Genomic DNA, 22,033 nt, shown 5'->3' with positions numbered 1-22,033 from the left:
AAAGTGTATTTCAGGTGTTATATATACATATATCAATTTATATAAGGAATTGAATATAATGCAGGGAAATGTACATGTATATAGGGTAGTAATGTCTGTCTCATTCTACCATTCTTCCCATCCCCACCACCCCAACCCTTTCCTCACTCCCCTCTGCACAATCCAAAGTTCCTTCATTCTTTCCTACCCCCAACCCCAATATGGATCAGCATTCACTTATCAGAGAAAACATTCAGTATTTGGTTTTTATGGACTGGCTTATTTCACTTAGCATGATATTTTCAAATCCAGCCATTTACCTGCAAATGCCATAATTTGATAGTTCTTCAAGGCTTAGTAATATCCCATTGTGTATATGTAGCTCATTTTCTTTATCCATTCATCTGTTGAAGGGCATCTAGGTTAGCTCCAAAAATCAGCATACTATAGTGATGCATCCACATCAATGTTTATAGCAGCTCAATTCACAATAGCTAAACTATGGAATCATGATAATTTTTAAAGAACTTATTTGAAAGGCATTTTATATAACTGTGGCAAGATTCAAAATGGAATACAGTTTGGGGACACATTTATAATACAAAAGTAAATATACAGATGATACAAAGAATTCCATAAAATAAGAGACACAAATCAGTAATACTTAAGCAAATGTTATGAATTAGCTAATTATAATTGCTAATAAATTAGGAAGAGATACATATTTTTAAAAGTTTATTCAAGTAAATTTTTAGCAAAACAAAAATTTTGCAACTCAGAATCAAGTTGTGGAAATTTGAATACTTCTTCAGTAAGTATGTATGGTGGTGTTATTTTTCAGAATTTTAAAAACAGAATATCAGATGTTTTCATTTATATAATATTAAAATGATTTCTTTAGTCTCTACAATTGTATCTTATTTGATTACTATTCATTGTACATATTTGTATGGTGAGATTTAAAAAAATTAATATAGTGAGAAAGATATTGTAGTCATCTTATGTTTATAAGTAAAATCAAACATATCTCATTCTAAAAATTACCAGGAAAATCTAATAATAATGGAATAATTTTATTTTAAAATGATTTTACATGAATTAGTCATTTCTATTTTTAAAAAATTGAGAAATGCCACTGAGACCCTGACTGTAATCTCCAGCACCACATACACACACACATACACACACACACACAAAAAGAAGTGATATAATGGGCAAAAAAAATTACTTTCATTTTTTAAATTTCAGTTGACTTTAAGCAAATAATCAAATTTTTCATTTTATAGTTCTTGTTTATAAAATAATAAAATTTAAGTTAAATAGAAGAAAAACATTTTGCTGTCATTTTTATTCTTATTTTTGCTATTTCTTAAATTTCTGTCAGTTTTATTGTTATACCAAAGATTATTAAATGTCACTCCACCTTCAACTTTATACAATGTCAATATGTTTTTATATTTGATTGCATATAAAAGAACTTAAACATCTGAGTAAGCAATTAAATTACAGTTGGCCCTCCATATCCTGTGGTTTTATATCCATAAACTCAACCAAACTTAGATTGAAATAATTTTTTAAAATGCACTTTACTGAAGTACATTGTACAGTGTAATTACTTATTGTCCTTGTAATTACTCTCTAAAGAATACATACAATATAATACTTATTTTAACATTTACATTATTTTAGGTATTGTAAGTAATGTACAGAAAATTTAAAGTACATACTTAGATCTGTGTAGATTATATGAAATGTTTTGCCACTTTATATAAGAGACCTGAACATCTGCAATTTTTTTAATCAACAAACCAATCTTCCATGGATATTGGAAAACTACTATACTAAATGTATGATTTTCCAAAACTTGTTTTGTGGGAAAATAAAAACTATCTTAAAAATCAGTTTATCTATCTCTCTAATCTATCATCTGTCCATGAAAATATAATCCATGGTAGAATGAATTATTGCAGTGAAAATCATTAGAATATGCACTAAATTGTGTTTTTCCACATGTGATAATGAGTTATATCTGGTCTTTCTGTTTTCACTAGTTCAGATTTTCATCCTACTGTGCTCATGTAAACCCATCTTAAGTTAGCATAAAATATAGTCTTAGTAAATAAAATACTTATAATTAATTTTGGCACAATAAGTTGCACACTAATATGAAAATGAATTTTACCTACGTGTAAAGAAGAAAAAAGGGTTGGAGCTTTAAAATCATAAGTTAAATTTAACTTCTACAACATTTGAAGATACAAAACAAAATGACAAGAAGAACATTTTATGACAAGCAGAAAAATACAATGAGAGAACAAAACGTAGCTAATAATATTGTAGCAAAACATAATTAAGAAGATTGTGTCTTTTCAAAGGGACTTGCTTCTGTAAAAGACATTTTAATTTTAATTCCTCCTATCTCATTAACTGTCAAAATAGACGAATAAAAGAAATACTGTATTTAAAATTAGATATTTTTTTTTACTTTTTCCTCAATAATTTCTGAAGCAAATATATGGTAGAGTCAAAAAATATTACCACTTGGCTGGCACGTGTGAGGCACTGGGTTCAATCCTTAGCACCACATAAAAATAAAACAAAGGTATTGTGTTTAGCTACAATTAAAAACATAAATTAAATATCTTAGATTACAATCTTGAAATTTAGGTATGCTTGAGAATATTTTTGAAAAGGACACTCAACTATTTATAATACTTTATTTTACTTATATATATATATTTTTTCATTTAGAATATTGATAAGACACATTCTATTAGAAGAATCTCTTATATTTGAAAATATTCTTTATTTTCTTTAGTAATTCTTACTGAGCCATGATGAGTTCTTCATTAAAAGTAAAATTGGCATCAAATTCCTGTGTTTAATTTAGGATTTTATACTTATAGTAATGTAGAATATAGGCAGATTATTGATACACTTCCTATTTTATGTAGTTTTAGCAATCAATTGCATTAATAAGCATAGATTTGGATATTGTATCAAAATATTTCAGCTTACCATCTGCATCTATAGTATTATATATATATACTTGGGATTAAACTGATGATTTCCTGTAGTCTGTTTTGGGTTATTTTAGACCATCCCAGAATGTGAATCACTTTATTATTCCTCATAAAAGGTGAATATGTGTATTGTTTTTAATTTTTGTAACTATTTATTATTTTACATTTTTTGCTTAGTAGTCTAAATCATTAATATAAATTTTATTCTTCACTGACTAATGATTTAGGAATATTTATTTATTAAAGTTTTGATGTGAATATAACAGGAATTGAATGCTATTTTAGTACAAAAATCAATTTCTGACTGAAATTTTTAAAATTCTAAAGGGTTCAACACTTTAAATTTTTGTTCACTCATCCTGTATTACATCTTATTTTTCTAGGTTCATAAAAATATTTTCAAATAATTCTCCACATATCTCTCTATTATTATCAATTAAAATTTTCATGAAGACTAATTTGAAAAATTTATTGCATTAATACTTTATTATATACTTAAAATGTTTGATTTTTTGTTCATTGTTCTATAGTTGATTATAGGTCAATTAGGTTGATTAATAAGGTAGCATAAATTTTAAACACTTCAAATTTTAAATCTTTTTTATTTTGAGATGAAATTAAGAGGAAAAGAAGATAAAAGGTGGCCTTATTCTGCCATCTTGAACTAATGTTAGAATAATTATAGATAGACCTGATGGATTCATTCCTCATAGTAGAAAAAACTTGATGCAAATACCATTTTAACTAGTGGAGAGTATTTGACATAGGTCTGGCCAATAAGCAAATGTTTCTCCAAAGCATTTTTTTAATGTAACCTACTTGTGAGACTGTGACATTTTTGTCTATTGTCTTTCATTTTCCCCAATCTTTATGCCATATTCTATGGAAAGCATGAAAGAGAGAACACACACACACACACACACAAATATATATACACATTTATGGTTATAAATATTTGCATGTAAATTATAATTTATTATCAACTCATATATTAATTCATCCTAAAGAAAGGACTGACTACCTGAAACAAAATAAGACAACAATGGAGTGCTGATTTGAGACACTCCTGACTTGCCTGACCTGGTCACCCTGTAAATCAGCTAGTGAACTGTGCCAATTATGTGTGTTAACATTATGGTCTCTGTAATATGGCTGTTGATGATACCAAATAAATGAGATACAATTTAAAAAAGTACCTTTTCTTGTGCTTCCAGAATCACAGTGAGGAGAGCAAGTCCCAGAAACACGCATCAGTGACAGTAATGGATGGAAAGGGAGACACCAAACCTGTGGGAGCGCTGACTCCTTAAGGTTCTTCTCTGTTCTTATTTTCAGTCTTCTACCAATTCACTCGATAAAATCATAAGAATGAGGAAAAAGCCACTCATGTTTTAAGTTTGAGGAAAGAGAATAAAGTATAAAATAATTATCCAAGTAAAAGGAGAGAAAAGGGAACAGATTAAATATGCCACAGTTGTGTCCTTAAAATCCTACCTGAAATTAGTTATCAAGTAAATTAGTTATCATGGTCCTAGGTTTAATTGCAATTGATTCTCTTTTGGTAGTTTTAAAAACAAACAAACAAACAAAAAAACCCAGAATAAGCCAAACTGAAGATTACTGATCACAAAAATATAAATTTAAAAAGTATCTATAAAGAACAACAAAAAGACAAGATGGAAAGTGGCAGAGACTACTAGACCTGTAGAGGATACTGGGAGCTCTAACATCCAGTTTTGTCAGAATTTAGGAAATGAAAAAGAATAGTTGAGAATGAAGTTGGAGAACTCAGAAGGACTTTTCCTGATTTTGCAGAGTAGTGGTTCTTTGTAAAGAGCTACACAACAGTCAGGTATTGTAATAATCATAATCTACTTTATCCTTCTCAGTTTAGGGTGGGTACTATTTCTGTTGTGAAATTATGCACTATCCCCAGTCACAGGGATGTCTCCAAGAAATACTGTCACAGATATAAAGGGCAGTAGTTGCTATCTCGCCTTTTCTCCTTCTCCAAAACAGTAAATAAATAAATAAATACTACATTGGATAAACTGGGTTAAAATATCTGAAAGCCTCCTTTCTTTAAGAAATGTGTTTTCCACTGTATAGTTCATGGTCATACAAACCATTTAGGTACTTTTTATAGGGAGACTGCTCAGAAAACACCCAAAGACCACATTTGAAACAAATTAGAGAGCTTTATTACCTGGCCAGGGACTGTTTCCCATAGAGACTGAAGCTCTGTGGGAGAACAGCAATTTCCTGGCTTGTGTCTTGGGAATTTAAGGACGAAAACCACAGCTCAGGGACTTTCCTTAGCGTCATAAAAGCAATCCAATCATAGAAGCTAAAACAGCAGTTAGCAGAGCAACTCAGACAACCACATCTTGGGTTTAAGCAGGTGTTAGACAACCATATCCTGTGTTCGAGCAGGTGGTTAGCTGGGGCAAGCATCTACTTCAAAATCTTAGGTCACCAAGATCACTATAAACTGGGTTGAGAACATTTTGTGGGTACAAAGTAAAGAAGACTATATATATTTTAAATTTAGCAGAAAACAGCTTTCATTTTGTTTTCTCAGAAGCTGTCTCTTCTCAGGGGCAACAATGGAAAAATTAAGGTGGAGTCTAGACCAGCTGAGGTAGAGTCCCTATGGCCATACCTGTGTGCTCATATAACCACAGTGACTCCATTCTTGCTACTCCAGCAACGAGGGAACTGTTACAAGTGATCAGGTAGTTTTACCATAGCAATTGCTTTACACAACCAGTATTAGTAGCTTATTGATTGTATTGATCAGTTCACACCACAACATACTCATGTAAACAATCACCACCATGCAGGGCTTGATGCAGCATGCCTGTAATCCCAGTGACTTGGGAGACTGAGGCTGGAGGATCGTAAATTCAAAGCCAAGCCAGCCTCTGCAATTTAGTGAGCCCCTGAGCAACTTGATGAGACCTTTTCTCAAAACATAAAAAGGGCTGGGGATGTGGCTCAGTGTTTAAGCACCCTGGTTCAAGCCCCAATACCAAAAAACAATCAAAATACCCCTCTATCACTCAAAAAATTAAGCAAACACTCCCTCCCTTCTATGATCTACTGATCATTGCCATTGCACTTAAAACCTCATGTCAGCTTAGATCCATGAAAAGCAACATATGCATTTATAAAATGGGTGGTATTTAATAGTTTGTACTGACAAATGCATTTTGAAAGTATCTTAAAAACCCTAAAATTATTCTAGAATGATATAATGAAAATTATCATTCTTATTCTAAAATTTGACATTTCTGAAGAACTAACATGGTTTTGCCATGACATTAATCATCAGCTTTCTACCACTGTAACCAATACCTGAGATAATCAACTGATAAGAAAAGATTTATTTTGGCTCACAGTTTTGAAGGTTACAGTCCATGCTTAGAAGGCCCCCATTACTTTTTCCTCTTGTTGTTCTAATTAGTTACAAATTAGAATGCATTTTGACACACTGTACACAAATGGAGCATAACATCTCATTCTCCTCCCTGTCCATGGTGCTGAGTCACACCAGTAGTGTAATCATACATGTATATAGGGTAATAATGTCTGTTTCATTCTACTCTCTGTCCCATCCCCACCGCCCTACCCCTTCTTTCACTCCCCTCTGTGCACAATCTAAAGTTTCTTCATTCTTTCCTACTCCCTTCCCCACTATGGATCAGCATCCACTTACAGAAAACATTTGGCCTTTGGTTTTTTTGGATTGGATTATTTAATTTAGCATGATATTCTATAGTTCCATCCATTGACTGGCAAATGCCATAATTTCATTCTTCTTTAAGGCTGAGTAAAATTCCATTGTGTATATGTCCCACATTTTCTTTATCCATTCATTTATTGAGGGACATCTAGGTTGGTTCCATGGCTTAGTTATTGTGAACTGAACTGCTATAAACATAGATGTGGCTGTGTCACTGTGGTATGCTATTTTTAAGTCATTTGTATATAAACTGAGGAGTGGGATAGCTGGGTCAAATGGTGGTTCCATTCCAAATTTTCTGAGGAATCTCCATACTGCTTTCCATAGTGGTTGCACCAATTTGCAATCCCATTAGTAATGTATGAGTCTACCTTTTCCCCCACATCATCACCAGAAGTTATTATTGCATTATTTTGATCCCAAGCCACTCAGCTCATCCTGCTGGGTAATACCTTGCAGAGCAAAGCTACTGACCTCAAGGCTGGAAGTGAAAGTGAAAGAGGAAGTTTCTGGGGCTCTGCTATCCCTTTCAAGGACACATTCACAGTGATCAGAGGACTCACCATTAGGACCCACCTCTTGAATGTTCCCACCAGCACCTCCAACTAGCACCATGGATTGGGGAGTATATCTCTAACCACATGAGCATCTGGGGGACGTTTAAGATCTAAACTATGCAGTCTCTATGATCATAGCCAACATCCAAATGAAAATTTTGCAATTAAATCAGCTGTGTGTAAAGCCTAGGGAATAAAAGAACTTTTCCCATGATCTCTCTTCAAAGGGACATGCTTTGCTTTCAAGAATGGCTTTAACAGTTTTATATTTGTAGCTTCACTTCTAATTGAAAGGCTAGAAAAACTGCAAGCTAAATAGCCAGTAGTTAATGACAACTGAAGATGAAGATGTGAAGACAGCCACACCCTGGGGAGGAGAGAAGTGGGGCTCTCAACTGAAAGCACTGTACTGTGGTCTCTGTTACCCTTCTACCTTTAATTATTTGTGGAAATTTTGAAAAAAGCACTTAAGCTTTAAGTTTTGATCTTATAATTCTAGGGTGAGACTACAAGTAAATTGTCATTGCGAAGAGAGATCACAGTTTCTGGAGTTCTTTTTCAATTGTAGGAGCTATAGATTCATGAAGCACTGCCAAAATAAGGGTTATACCCTTCAGAATGTGTGGGAGAAGTGGAATGCTCCTGCGAACATAACTCTGATTCAACACTGGCTGGTTGGGCAATCTTTGAGAACCTTACTTCATATATCTGTACCTTGTCTTCCTTATTTTTCAATGGGTAAGGTATAGTAAAAAAGAATGTTTTTTTAAACTCTTCTTATCTAGGCAAAATGTTCCTAGTATTAACAAAAACAGATATTTCAGTTCTAATACTTGAAATTTTTAAAGTGAAGTTGATCTGGAAAAGTGGAATGGAAGTCCAATGACTCAGCCCTTCCCATCCATAGGTAGATGATAATCCTAATGGATGACTAGAATCAAATAGTGTACATAATTTCACTACTTTCAAAGCTGATTTGCATATTATTTCCTCAGCTCCATTTTGTTATACCAAAAAAGATAAGTCTTTATTCAACTCTGGTATCCTGAATGAAGTTTTCATGAGTAGAAATTCAGGACCTGTTATAACTAGTCTGAGAAATCACTAGAAAGTTATACATATCTCAACAAACACTTTCATGTTCTACCTAGAAAGTGCCAAGGGGCACTCTAGGACCTCTCTAGGATTCAACTCTTTTTCTTTCTAAGAAACAGTGGCCCTTCTTCTTGTGTATATACTTTTTTCCTCAAGAGATTTATGACCATTCGCTCTTCCCAGAAGGTCAAAGCTGAAATGGAAAGGCCCCCAGAGGAGACACTACAATCTAATTAGACAGGTGTTTTTGTCCTCGGGATAAATACCTTTGAGATATTCAGATTATTTATTTTGAGGCAGGGTAGGTTTTCTGCTGTGGCTATGGTTATCAGTCTATCAAAATAACTCCTAATCACATTCTCTAGTGAATGACAGCCATTCTTGACACATCTCTTCTCTCACCTTGAGGCCTTTTGCTATCCCACATCTCAAGGAAATTGATTCTGTGCAATCTACAACTAGGAGGCTCCAGAAATTATGAAAAAAAATCGTGATTAAAATTTGACTGTAATTTTTCAAAACAGTCTGGTGATCATCATTAGTTATAATAATTAAAAACTGACTATATGTCATTAACTAGACATATTAATTCAAAGATCAAACTAGTATTTAGATGGATACAGAATATATAAACTTCAAAAGAAATTTTAAATCTCAAATGTAATAACTATTTAAAAAAAGGTATAAAATCAGGCCTCAATTTTTAATAGAATTTTAATTAATATAATATTCCAATCTTACTTCAGAAAAAATAGGTTTATGTTCATATGAATACTTTTTTTTAAAGCACAAGTTGACAATTTATTTAGTATTTAAGTGGTCATTAAGAGCAAAGAAAAGATTTTCATTACTAAAATGTACTTTGACTTCACTGATTTTTTAAAAGATTTTTAGAGAAAGTTCAGGTTAAATAGAAGATAAAATGTTAGTAGTAAGTTAATGCATTTATATTTTGGAGATTGATCTTTCTGCTAATATCTGCATAAGCAATATTATGTGCTCTGAAGCACATATATATTATTGTGTGTATATATATGTATATATGTATACATATATGTAAATATATATATATATATATATATATATATATATATATATATATATACACACACGTATATATGTATATATATAATATATATGTAAACATTTTATATTGGGGAAAAGAAGTAAAGTCCTCCTGGATGACATTGGATGATCTTAGTTTAATAATGAAATACCTCTCCAGCAATAAATAATAATATCTACTAATTATACTTAACTTAGATATCCTACACTTCAAATAAATATTTAGAATTTTTAAATCAAAAATAAATGAATTTAAAAGACAAACTTTTAAGTCAATAAGATATTATTCTGTGTATTCACAGATTCACTTTAAGAAGAAATATCATCATAACTATCAGAGTTATAGTCATTTACTTTATGGATGCTTTTTTATCTGAGAAGTTTTTACCTGAAACTTTCCGTTCAATTTTAGTTTCATCTTTATATTGCTAAATATCACTGTGTAAAAAATCAAAGTTGATTGGATTGAGAAAGTTACAAATGAAATTGTTCCAGTAACATGTAATGTCTCTCCTGAGTCATCAATTGAATTAAGCAATGTTTGTCAGACAACATGCAAACTACTTTGTGCTGTGACATAAATTTTGGGACTTGCAAGATGAATGAATAGATAAGTTATTTACTATTTCTTGGATGATACTTTACTTTGCAGTTATTTTTTTTTACTTATGTTATACTTACTTGTTTGGAAACAAGATGCTAAGTAGATTCTGAAAAGGACATTAGGATTTAATACTAAACAATGTTTTCCCCATTGTTGTCTGAATATTGGAAGTATTCTATGGTAAATAGGTCATATAACCACTGAGTTGGAGGTGCATGTACCAAGTTCATTTGTGTTTTTAAAGTATCCTGAATCTGAGCACGTACCCTACTGATCAACATATCAAATTTTCTTTCATTATTATCAGACAGAAATTATGACTAAGCCAATTTGAGCCCTAGATCTCCAATTTAGGGGAAGAAAAATGAAAGGCAAGTAGATGAAAACAAGCAACAATTTTGGGTGTATTTGAAAAACATATGTGAGAAAATAAATATTCTGTGGTCAGAAGATGGGAGCAGTCAATAAAGAATGGAGCTTTTCAAAGTGTAGGGCACATACCGATGTTTACCTTCAAAGTCCTGATGAGGTAAGTAGATTCCACAATTCACTTTCATTTGCTAAACATGAAATCTCAAACAATATTCAGGTATTGTTTGTGTAAGGAATAGGGGACAGTGGATTTGTGGATGCAAATAGCAGACTGCTATACTATGCAAGTATGGGAGATCTATATATTTCCACAGTTAGGTGGATGTTCTAGGAGTGAATGTTTATGTGAACACAATAGCCCTCTGCACAACACAGTGGAGTAAACATGCATAGGCCTCAGCAGTCACATTTGGGAAAATACTTTCAATGTAAAACTTCTTTAAAAAGTTTCTCATAAGGATTTTCAAAGAGGGGATTGAGGGGTTTGATCCCCAACTCTGCAAAATATTAAATAAATAAAATTAAAAAGTGATTTGAAGAACTATTTCTGGGACTATGAGTATAACTCAGTATAGAATGATGCATGTTCAGCATGAGTAAGGTCTTGGGTTTTATTGCTAGCAGTAAAATAAATAAACAAACAATCAAACAAACAAATAAATAGACCTGAATGACCTATGTGATTTCAATGTACTGGCAACACTCAACCATGGGCATAAATGCTGGTGATAGAGATAAGAGTTACTGACAATCTTGTGAGGAGTATGTTTCAAGAAATTTGGAGATTCAGAGAAAATATTTGTTAACTAGATGCACTCATTTTGTTATTGATATCCTAAATGTATGATCAATGTTTGAGATATATGGGCAGTAATATGTTAAAATAATGACACATACCATACAATTACTATAAATTAATTTTTAGACAATCACATAGATGTGTGTTCCTCACATATGAGGCTTAGGCTGCCTGATGGTGACTAAAGCTGTCCTTGCAGTGACATCTCATTCAAGAAACTGACAATAATCTACAGGGAGTCGAAAATGTTGAAATATTTTAAGGATAGATTTTCAAACACAAAAATCCAAAACTTCTTTTTTTACTGATTGGATATTAATATTTAAATTGAGAGACTCTTGTCTTTATCTAAAAATTTAGCTTTCACACATGAAAACAAAATATAAAGTCTTGTGAAATGAAGTTATAATTGTCTTTCTCTTTTAATCTTAAAATGCCAGAGGGATTAAAGCCATAACACTGATGAATATGAAATTAATTTACATAAATACAAACACAAACGTACACACATATTCAAGCATATATTTTACTTCTGTGACTAGCAACATAAATTTAATTGTCATAGTTCTCCTAATGCCAAAGCATCTTCTAGTTTTACTTTATAACTACAAAACTAAATGCAATCTATCATTACATATCATACTTGTCATATTATGCACTCTTTTAATTTCTTTCTTCATTTTACTTGTTTATCAGTAATCTACAGACCATTATATATATATATATATATATATATATATATACATGTATATATATATATATATATATATATGTAAATATATATATATATAAGCTATATATATAAATGTATATATATATACAAAATACATATATATAAATATATACAAAAGATCTAAGATATTTTTATGATGGTTTTATTTGCTTCTAAAACTATCTTTTGAACATTTGAGTTCTTTCATTAGACATTTTGATCCATTCGCAAGTTTTTTTCAATTTGAAAAACTGAATCTGAAATTTCATAGTGTTCTCTCAGAACTAACTTGCAATTTATTTTGTTTTAAAAGTTTTTAAAGTAACTTATAGCAGCTCAATTCTTTCCTCATAGGGGATTATGAAAGATACACTAACTTTACTTTTTTAACACTATATATAAATACCCTTCAAAATTTCAAACCTCTTTTGTTTTTTATCAAAAAATATCGTTGTGTTTTCAAGTAACAAAGGTTAGATCAATAATGAGATGGAGCAGCGGTACTTCTAAGATATTCCTTACCAAAGGCCCTGATGGAGCAGAAGGGTGATGACATACTGCTGTCAAGACATGAGCTTTTACATCTCATCAGTGTGCACTGGGCACATTGTGTTCTGAGGTTTCATATGATCACTCATATTGAACTCTGATGCAAACCCAGGGTAAAGGAAAGCTCATATTCCCTGAAAAAAATTGTGCTGCTCTTGCTGATTGTTTGCATCAGAGGTCAATGCTCGTGATCACTTGAAACCTCACAACGCGGTGTGCCCGGTGCACACTCGATGGGACGCGAAAGCTACTAGTGTATAAATACACAAATTGTTTTTTCTAAATATATATACACATAAATATACCTACTTATATACATATACAAATGGTATCTCATATTCTAATTTGCAAACTATGTTTAAACACCGCTTTGAAGTCAGTTGGAATTAGTGTAGGTTGCTTCATAAGTTCACCCACTGAGCAATTTTTTTACCTGTTGAGGATATAGGAGGTCCAACTAACTGCCTGAGGCAACCGACAGAAGCACCACTATCTGGGCAACAGGAATATTTAAGAGGGATGAAAAAGTCACCCTATTTCATAAACTTTTATAAACTTGACATTTGCTTACTGAGAGAAATATAGATCAATATGATTAGAAGACTTTTGTGCATGTGGAAAACTGAGTTAAAGACAATAAACTCCCATCTTTGCAAACACTACATAACACCTTTCATGTGTTGATGGAGATCAATATATAAACTGAACATGAAAATGAATAGGTATATTCCCTTCTTGACAAAGAAGGCTAATGGAACTTACCCAACTAAAACTTTTCACATTAAATTGAAATTATACCTCTAAATCTTGGAGGTAGTGAAAGCTAGGCATACCTCTCCTATGTAAAGACACTGCAGATATATTGGCCAAAGCAAAGATTTATAAGATGTCATTGAAAGCATTCACTCTAACAATAAAGAAGACAGCAGGATGGTGAAATGATGGTTGGGATTTAAAATAAATCACATGGGCCTGTAATAATTCCATAGCAGTTAGATCTCCTGTACCACACTACATCTGGCATCCCAGCATGTTGTATTTTAAGAGAATAATTGTTTTTTCATAGGTATAGCAGTTCAATGTTCAGAGTTCAAAGTTATAAGGAAATAATATCAGGAAAAATTTCACTAAAAAAAAAAAACAGGAAAGATTTAGTGTGGTAAATATATTATAAGTTTTAGAGAAGGCTGACATTTTGCCAGCATACTATTTAGAAGTTAAAAGAATCACAAGCAAATCATAAAGAGTATGATTTTTTATTTTTTTTGCCTATGAAAAACTAGTGAAGAAAACTATTAGTAATCCAATCTTGCTTGGTTACAATTAGCATGGAATTTTCTTTCAATTATTACTATCCTGACTTTCATTTTGTTTTCTTCAGAAGGTGAAATAAAACCACAATGACAAAAATCCCTTTCACTACATGGAATCTGTTTATTGTATGCCTTATTCTAGTTCATTCGTCTTTACTATGAATCAGTTATAGGTAGTCTTAAAACTTCATGAGAAAAAAAATATAATTTAAAAAACATTTAAATGCAGGTTACCAGTCTTACCTCTAGACTCAACTGCGTTGTACTGATATTTGACTTTTGGCTAACTCTATTTGCATCAGTGTAATAGATTGAATAGTCTAAATCCCAAACCAAATCCATATCCACCTTGAAATTCAAAATGTGATTTTATTTGAAACAGACTATTCACACATATAATTTGCTAAAGATCTTGAGATAAAGTCATCTTGCATTTAAGGTGATTTCTAAATTCAGAAACTATTATCTTTATAATAAGAAGAAACAAACTTGGAGAGAAGACCAAATAAAGGCAGATGAAAAGTGAGGTGACCTAACTACAAGGCAAGGGCACACAAATTGCCATCAGCTACCCGAAACTACAAGAAAAATCAGGCAGGTTCTGACTCAGAGCCTTCAAAAGAAACCAACCATGTAGGCTCCTTGATTTCCAATTTTTGGTCTCCAAAACTAAGATAATAAGTTTACATTGTTTTAAGCTGCCCAATGCATGGCATTTTGCTGTAGTTGCCCTGAGGAAATAATACAGATCATTAAGAGAAAAAAAATGGTTAGGCATTTACTCATAACTGGTACTTGATACAAGATAAATGAAAATTTGGCCAATACTACACACTGAGCCATGTAGCTATAATTTTCGAGATCTTCATGGAATAATAACTAGTTAAAAGAAACAGCTCATATGAAGAATAGTGTCTAATTACATGCATATAGGGTATCATTGAGTTAACTAGGTAAGAAAGAAACAGGGAGGCTCAGACTTGACTTCACTGGACTGATTTTTTTTTTAATTTTTTATTGTTGGCTGTTCAAAACATTACATAGTTCTTGATATATCATATTTCACACTTTGATTCAAGTGGGTTATGAGCTCCCATTTTTACCCCATATACAGATTGCAGAACCACATCAGTTACACATCCATTGATTTACATATTGCCATACTCGTGTCTGTTGTGTTCTGCTGCCTTTCCTATCCTCTACTATCCCCCCTCCCCTCCCCTTCCCTCCCCTCTTCTCTCTCTGCCCCCTCTACTGACATTCATTTGTCCCCCTTGTATTATTTTTCCCTTTCCCCTCACTTCCTCTTGTATGTACTTTTGTATAACTCTGAGGGTCTCCTTCCATTTCCATGCAATTTCCCTTCTCTCTCCCTTTCCCTCCCACCTCTCATCCCTGTTTAATGTTAATCTTCTTCTCATGCTCTTCGACCCTACTCTGTTCTTAGTTACTCTCCTTATATCAAAAAAGACATTTGGCATTTGTTTTTTAGGGATTGGCTAGCTTCACTTAGCATAATCTGCTCTAATGCCATCCATTTCCCTGTAAATGCTATGATTTTGTCATTTTTTAATGCAGAGTAATACTCCATTGTGTATAAATGCCACATTTTTTTTTTTATCCATTCATCTATTGAAGGGCATCTAGGTTGGTTCCACAGTCTTGCTATTGTGAATTGTGCTGCTATGAACATCGATGTAGCAGTGTCCCTGTAGCATGCTCTTTTTAGGTCTTTAGGGAATAGACCGAGAAGGGGAATAGCTGGGTCAAATGGTGGCTCCATTCCCAGCTTTCCAAGAAATCTCCATACTGCTTTCCAAATTGGCTGCACCAATTTGCAGTCCCACCAGCAATGTACAAGTGTACCCTTTTCCCCACATCCTCGCCAGCACTTGTTGTTTGACTTCATAATGGCTGCCAATCTAACTGGAGTGAGATGGTATCTTAGGGTGGTTTTGATTTGCATTTCTCTGACTGCTAGAGATGGTGAGCATTTTTTCATGTACTTGTTGATTGATTGTATGTCCTCCTCTGAGAAGTGTCTCTTCAGGAAATTGGCCCATTTGTTGATTGGGTTGTTTGTTCTCTTATTGTCTAATTTTTGAGTTCTTTGTATACTCTGGATATTAGGGCTCTATCTGAAGTGTGAGGAGTAAAGATTTGTTCCCAGGATGTAGGCTCCCTATTTACCTCTCTTATTGTTTCTTTTGCTGAGAAAAAACTTTTTAGTTTGAGTAAGTCCCATTTGTTGATTCTAGTTATTAACTTTTGTGCTATGGGTGTCCTATTGAGGAATTTGGAGCCCGAACCCACAGTATGTAGATCCTAGCCAATTTTTTCTTCTATCAGACGGCGTGTCTCTGATTTGATATCAAGCTCCTTGATCCATTTTGAATTCACTTTTGTGCATGGCGAGAGAAAGGGATTCAGTTTCATTTTGTTGCATATGGATTTCCAGTTTTCCCAGCACCATTTGTTGAAGATGCTATCCTTCCTCCATTGCATGCTTTTAGCCCCTTTATCAAATATAAGGTAGTTGTAGTTTTGTGGATTGATTCCTGTGTCCTCTATTCTGTACCATTGGTCCACCCGCCTGTTTTGGTACCAGTACCATGCTGTTTTTGTTACTATAGCTCTGTAGTATAGTTTGAAGTCTGGTATCGCTATACCGCCTGATTCACACTTCCTGCTTAGCATTGTTTTTGCTATTCTGGGTCGTTTATTTTTCCATATGAATTTCATGATTGCTTTCTCTATTTCTACAAGAAATGCCGTTGGGATTTTGATTGGCATTGCATTAAACCTATAGAGAACTTTTGGTAATATCGCCATTTTGATGATGTTAGTTCTGCCTATCCATGAACAGGGTATATTTTTCCACCTTCTAAGATCTTCTTCTATTTCTCTCTTTAGGGTTCTGTAGTTTTCATTGTATAAGTCTTTCACCTCTTTTGTTAGGTTGATTCCCAAGTATTTTATTTTTTTTGAAGATATGGTGAATGGAGTGGTTGTCCTCATTTCCATTTCAGAGGATTTGTCGCTGATATACAGGAATGCCTTTGATTTATGCATGTTGATTTTATAGCCTGCCACTTTGCTGAATTCATTTATTACCTCTAATAGTTTCTTTGTAGAGCCTTTTGGGTCTGCTAGGTATAGAATCATGTCATCTGCAAATAGTGATAATTTAAGTTCTTCTTTTCCTATTTTGATGCCTTTAATTTCTTTCGTCTGTCTAATTGCTCTGGCCAGTGTTTCGAGAACTATGTTGAACAGAAGTGGTGAGAGAGGGCATCCCTGTCTTGTTCCAGATTTTAGAGGGAATGCCTTCAATTTTTCTCCATTCAGAATGATGCTAGCCTGAGGCTTAGCATAGATTGCTTTTACAATATTGAGGTATGTTCCTGTTATCCCTAGTTTTTCTAGAGTTTTGAACATAAAGGGATGCTGTACTTTGTCGAATGCTTTTTCCGCATCTATCGAGATGATCATATGGTTCTTATTTTTAAATCTATTGATGTGGTGAATAACATTTATTGATTTCCGTATATTGAACCAGCCTTGCATCCCAGGGATGAATCCTACTTGATCATGGTGCACAATTTTTTTGATATGTTTTTGTATCCGATTCGCCAGAATTTTATTGAGGATTTTTGCATCTAGGTTCATTAGAGATATTGGTCTGTAGTTTTCTTTCTTTGAAGTGTCTTTGTCTGGTTTAGGTATCAGGGTGATGTTGGCCTCATAGAATGAATTTGGAAGTTCTCCCTCTTTTTCTATTTCCTGAAGTAGCTTGAAAAGTATTGGTATTAGTTCCTCTTTAAAGGTTTTGTAAAACTCTGCTGTATACCCATCCGGTCCTGGGCTTTTCTTAGTTGGTAGTCTTTTGATGGTTTCTTCTATTTCCTCAATTGATATTGGTCTGTTTAGGTTGTCTATATCCTCCTGACTCAATCTGGGCAGATCATATGACTTAAGAAATTTATCGATGCCTTCACTATCTTCTAATTTATTGGAGTATAAGGATTCAAAATAATTTTTGATTATCTTCTGTATTTCTGAAGTGTCTGTTGTGATATTGCCTTTTTCATTCCGTATGCTAGTAATTTGAGTTCTCTCTCTTCTTCTCTTCACTAGCATGGCTAAGGGTCTGTCGATTTTGTTTATTTTTTCAAAGAACCAACTTGGACTGATTTTATATATATACACACACATACATATACAACTAGGCTTAAAACAACTCAAGAATATTCACTGTGGGGGGTGGGGCGTGTTCTAGCTAGTGAAATAAGAAAAGAAAAATTAACTGAAATCTAAAAATTAAAAAGCCGAGCGTATATCTGTCAATTTTCAGAGAAGATATGAATGTCTACTCAGAATATCCAAAAAGTATTCCCAGGTGAACTACAGTATATATGCATATTTAACAAGATAACTATATTTGAGGTAAAAGAGTGACTGTAATTTTAAATTCAACAATATTTCTGCTTCTATGGAATTATATTATAGGAAGTGCCCCCCACCCCCACCGACCCCTTTCCTAAATTCAAGTTCTTTATCTTTGGTTTAGGGGACTGTTCTCCTTATCAATTCCTTCCTTTATGAAAAGAAAACAACAGGCATTTCAAAGTAATGCCCAAACGACTCAGCCTCAGGAGAGGAGGGTACAGAAACATGGTGATCTCAGAAACCTGGTCCTGGATGCTCCCCTTAGATGTTTAATGAGAACAAACTTACAAGCAGCTAGATGCTCCTTTTTTTGGTTTACCAGAGCAGGGGCTATGATGTTCTTCCTCCTGTACCATTCGGATTTGCATTTTTTCACACTAGACTCAATTTCTCCTCATCTATAATGAAAAGTTTTCAAATACTCATTAATTTAGGAAAAAAGCAAAAAGGATGTCTTTGTTTTTCAGTATATATGATAGGGGTGCTTCGGTACCTGGCAGTACTCCTTGTACTTATGGGAATACTGCTATGGAGTAAATGCTAGGCTCTCCAGACCTGGATCTTATATGTCTGCCACCTAAGACAACTTGTTAAAATCTCCCAGGACACCTTCAGTCTGATGCTCTGTGATGCTTGGTGTATCTCCCTTTGTTGAGTGCAATGATATCACTAAAGATTTTCTCCCACCACAAATATCAATTTTGAATTGATAAGAGAGAAATACAGGATAAATAACAGGGTTTTTTTTTTTTTTGTATTGGTGAAAGAAGAAATACTTTCTCGAGTACAAATGCCCTTGAAATTTAAGAACTTTTTTAAAAATATTTTTTAGTTGTCAATGGGCCTTTATTTATTTATATGCAGTGCTGAGAATTGAACCCAGTGCCTCACACACGCTAGGCAAGTGCAGCCCTCAATGAAATTTTTTAATGCTTATTTCATCAATGACCTCATAACATAATGGTAATATTATTTTCTGAAGTAAGAGAATCATTTAAACTCATTGCTGACTATAATATTTTGCACACTTTAAAATATAACTTTGTATAACATATATAACAATTTTGTGAGACATTTATTTCAGTATCATCGCCACCATAAATTTGGAAAATGAGACATAGAAAAAAATGTTACCCAAGATTTGGTCAGTGGTTCTGTGAGCATTTATTGAACATGTACGGTTTGCTAGGTATGGTTGTTGGTGTTGCAAATATAGAGTTGAACAATTAGAATTAGCCTCTCCTGGCATGGTTTTCAGCTTCAACATGTGACATTTCAGAAGCTGAGTAAAGGCAGTTGTTAATTCCAAGCCTGGTGGCTACTGTGAGTTCCCTTCTATATTGCTACATTCCCTGATCCTCTATTATGAGGAATAAAAAATGCAGAGTCAACAGAGAATTCTGATGGCCACATAATCAAGTTAACCAACAAAGAAAATTCTTCCATACAAGGATTCTGGAGTGTTTTGGAAAACTATGGCAAGGTTAAGAATTGGATTATCAAGTTCTTTGTCTTGCTATGAGACAAAGAAAATATCTGCTAATGAGACATATAATTGGACAAACTATATCAATCTTGTAAGGTTTATTTTACCATTTTGGAAAAGAGTTTAGCATAGCCTACCTACCTTGTGTTTTGTTCTTTTTGATAACAGAGTTTCAGATGTGGTTTGTATGAATGAATATGGATCTCATCTCATGTACCTCTCCCTAGTTTTATCTTAAATTTATTTAAATTTAAAGGATAACATAAATTAAAATTTTGGTTGATTTTTCAAGCAAAATTAAGCATATTTCTAAGATTGAGTAATTTGGAAAGATTCTTTCAACAAATCTAAAATAGTTTAGAAGAAGAATAATGACAAAATATTCTCAGATTTTAAGGCATATTTTATATACGAGAGTAAATCTTGCAGCATAAAAGAGGATAGTGTCTATCGGCTCATTTTTTGCACATAAAAATTCAGTTACTGATAATTCATTAGGAATGAAGCTTTGGTTAAATGGAGCCATCCGTTGTTAATAGCCTGTGGTGCAGTAAGACTCACTGTGAACAGGTGATGATTACAGTACTTAGCACTTCTGGAGAATAAAAGTGTAGCGACTGTAATCATTTTAAAAATTACTTCATAAGTGTCACACTGTTAATTACAGTTCAAAGAATTAGCATCTGGTTGAAGTTATAGGTGTAGCTTTGAGGAATTGGTATTACAGGAAATGCATTTAAAGAACCCTTAATCACAACATAAAATGTTCTCTGCCTGGCTCTGGATACCCTTGTACAGTGTCACACCTGGTGTTTACTAAAAGTACCAAAGTAGAAAAAGCAATTGACACCACATATTCTGCTATGGTACATGAAAAACAGTATCATTTTACCTCTTAGATATTATGGTTCCTAAGAGAAACTAAAATCGTGGGACCTTTAGTGAGTTTTCAAGTTCTAGTAACGTTGAAGGTATAACTCAATTATAATAGTTTAGTTGGATTTAGAACAAATATATAAATGAGACGTGAAATTACCAAGAAAAACATTAACTTTTTTTTTTAAATCTAGACTGTTGAGGTTAATGTTTTTGGGAAGAAGCAGTGAAAACCATTTCATATATGCAGATACATTGACAAGGAGGAATTTTCAGAAATGTTCTGAAATCATTCAAATTATCTTGATTTCTTTTCTTTCAAGGTACTGGGAATTGAGCCAAGGAGCACATTACCACTGAGCTACCACCACCCTGGACCTTTTTACTTTTTATTTTGAACCAGCGTCTTACTAAGTTGCTAAGACTGGCCTCAAACTTGCAATCTTCACTGGGATTACATGTGTGTGATACCAAGCCCCATTTGACTTTTTGATTTTTAAGTTAGTAATTAAAAAAATTCAATGGAGAAAAAGTCTATAAATGATCTCAAAAATCTGATCAAACATATAATAAATGTGGCATTTAAAATCATCTTGAAAGAAGTGTTTTTTCCTTAATAACGTCAAGGCTAACAGTTGGGGGTGCCTCAGTCTGGCTGTGCACAATTCAGGAGCCACTTGTCAAAAGAAACAAACTTTATTTTTAGAACCACACACTCCAAACAGCTCCTCTACAGCTTCTGCAATAGCCATCACTGAACTGCTTGCAGAACTTGCCTGGACTATGTATCACTTGTATGCATTGTGAACTCACCTGTATGCATTGTGAACTATCTGTTGGTGCAGTGACTTGTGGTAGTGTTGGGGTATTTTTGCTGATGATGTCATCGGTGGTACAATTTTTCCAAAAGGAGCAGTCAATTGACTTGGTGTATCTTCCTCCCTTCTGCTTGTCATGATCGTTCAGCTAAAATTTGGGGGCCAACAGAGGTGAGGCAAAGAACCTCACCCCGCCCCCCGCTGGTACAAAGACCTCTCCACAAGTGTGGCTGTATACTGGACCCGTAGTCAGTGACGGGTAAGATCCAATTACAATGGTACCAACCTAAGACAAGAGGCTGATGTCTTGAGGTCAGCTCATCCGATAACGGTAAGGACCATATGTACTATTGGACAACCTAAGGCAGGCATGGTCCCTAAGCCACATGCTTGTTGTTTAAACAGAGAGGGGGGAGATGTTGAGAGCCACAGCCGAAGGGGCCCCAGCAAACTTTCAGACTGCCAGCTGATGATTGGCTCACAGCGCCCCAGCAACATCTAGCTGATTGGCTCCTCTGCGGTGATGCTCATTGGGCGGTTTCCCAGCCCTTTCAGACCACGGTGCTGCTCATTGGGGGACTTTTTGGCTCC

This window comes from Marmota monax, unplaced genomic scaffold, assembly GCF_021218885.2.
Source record: "Marmota monax isolate L192 unplaced genomic scaffold, Marmota_monax_Labrador192_F-V1.1 WCK01_AAM20220418_F8-fsc00202, whole genome shotgun sequence".
Classification (NCBI taxonomy): domain Eukaryota; kingdom Metazoa; phylum Chordata; class Mammalia; order Rodentia; family Sciuridae; genus Marmota; species Marmota monax.
Note: the sequence above shows the minus strand (reverse complement) of the source record.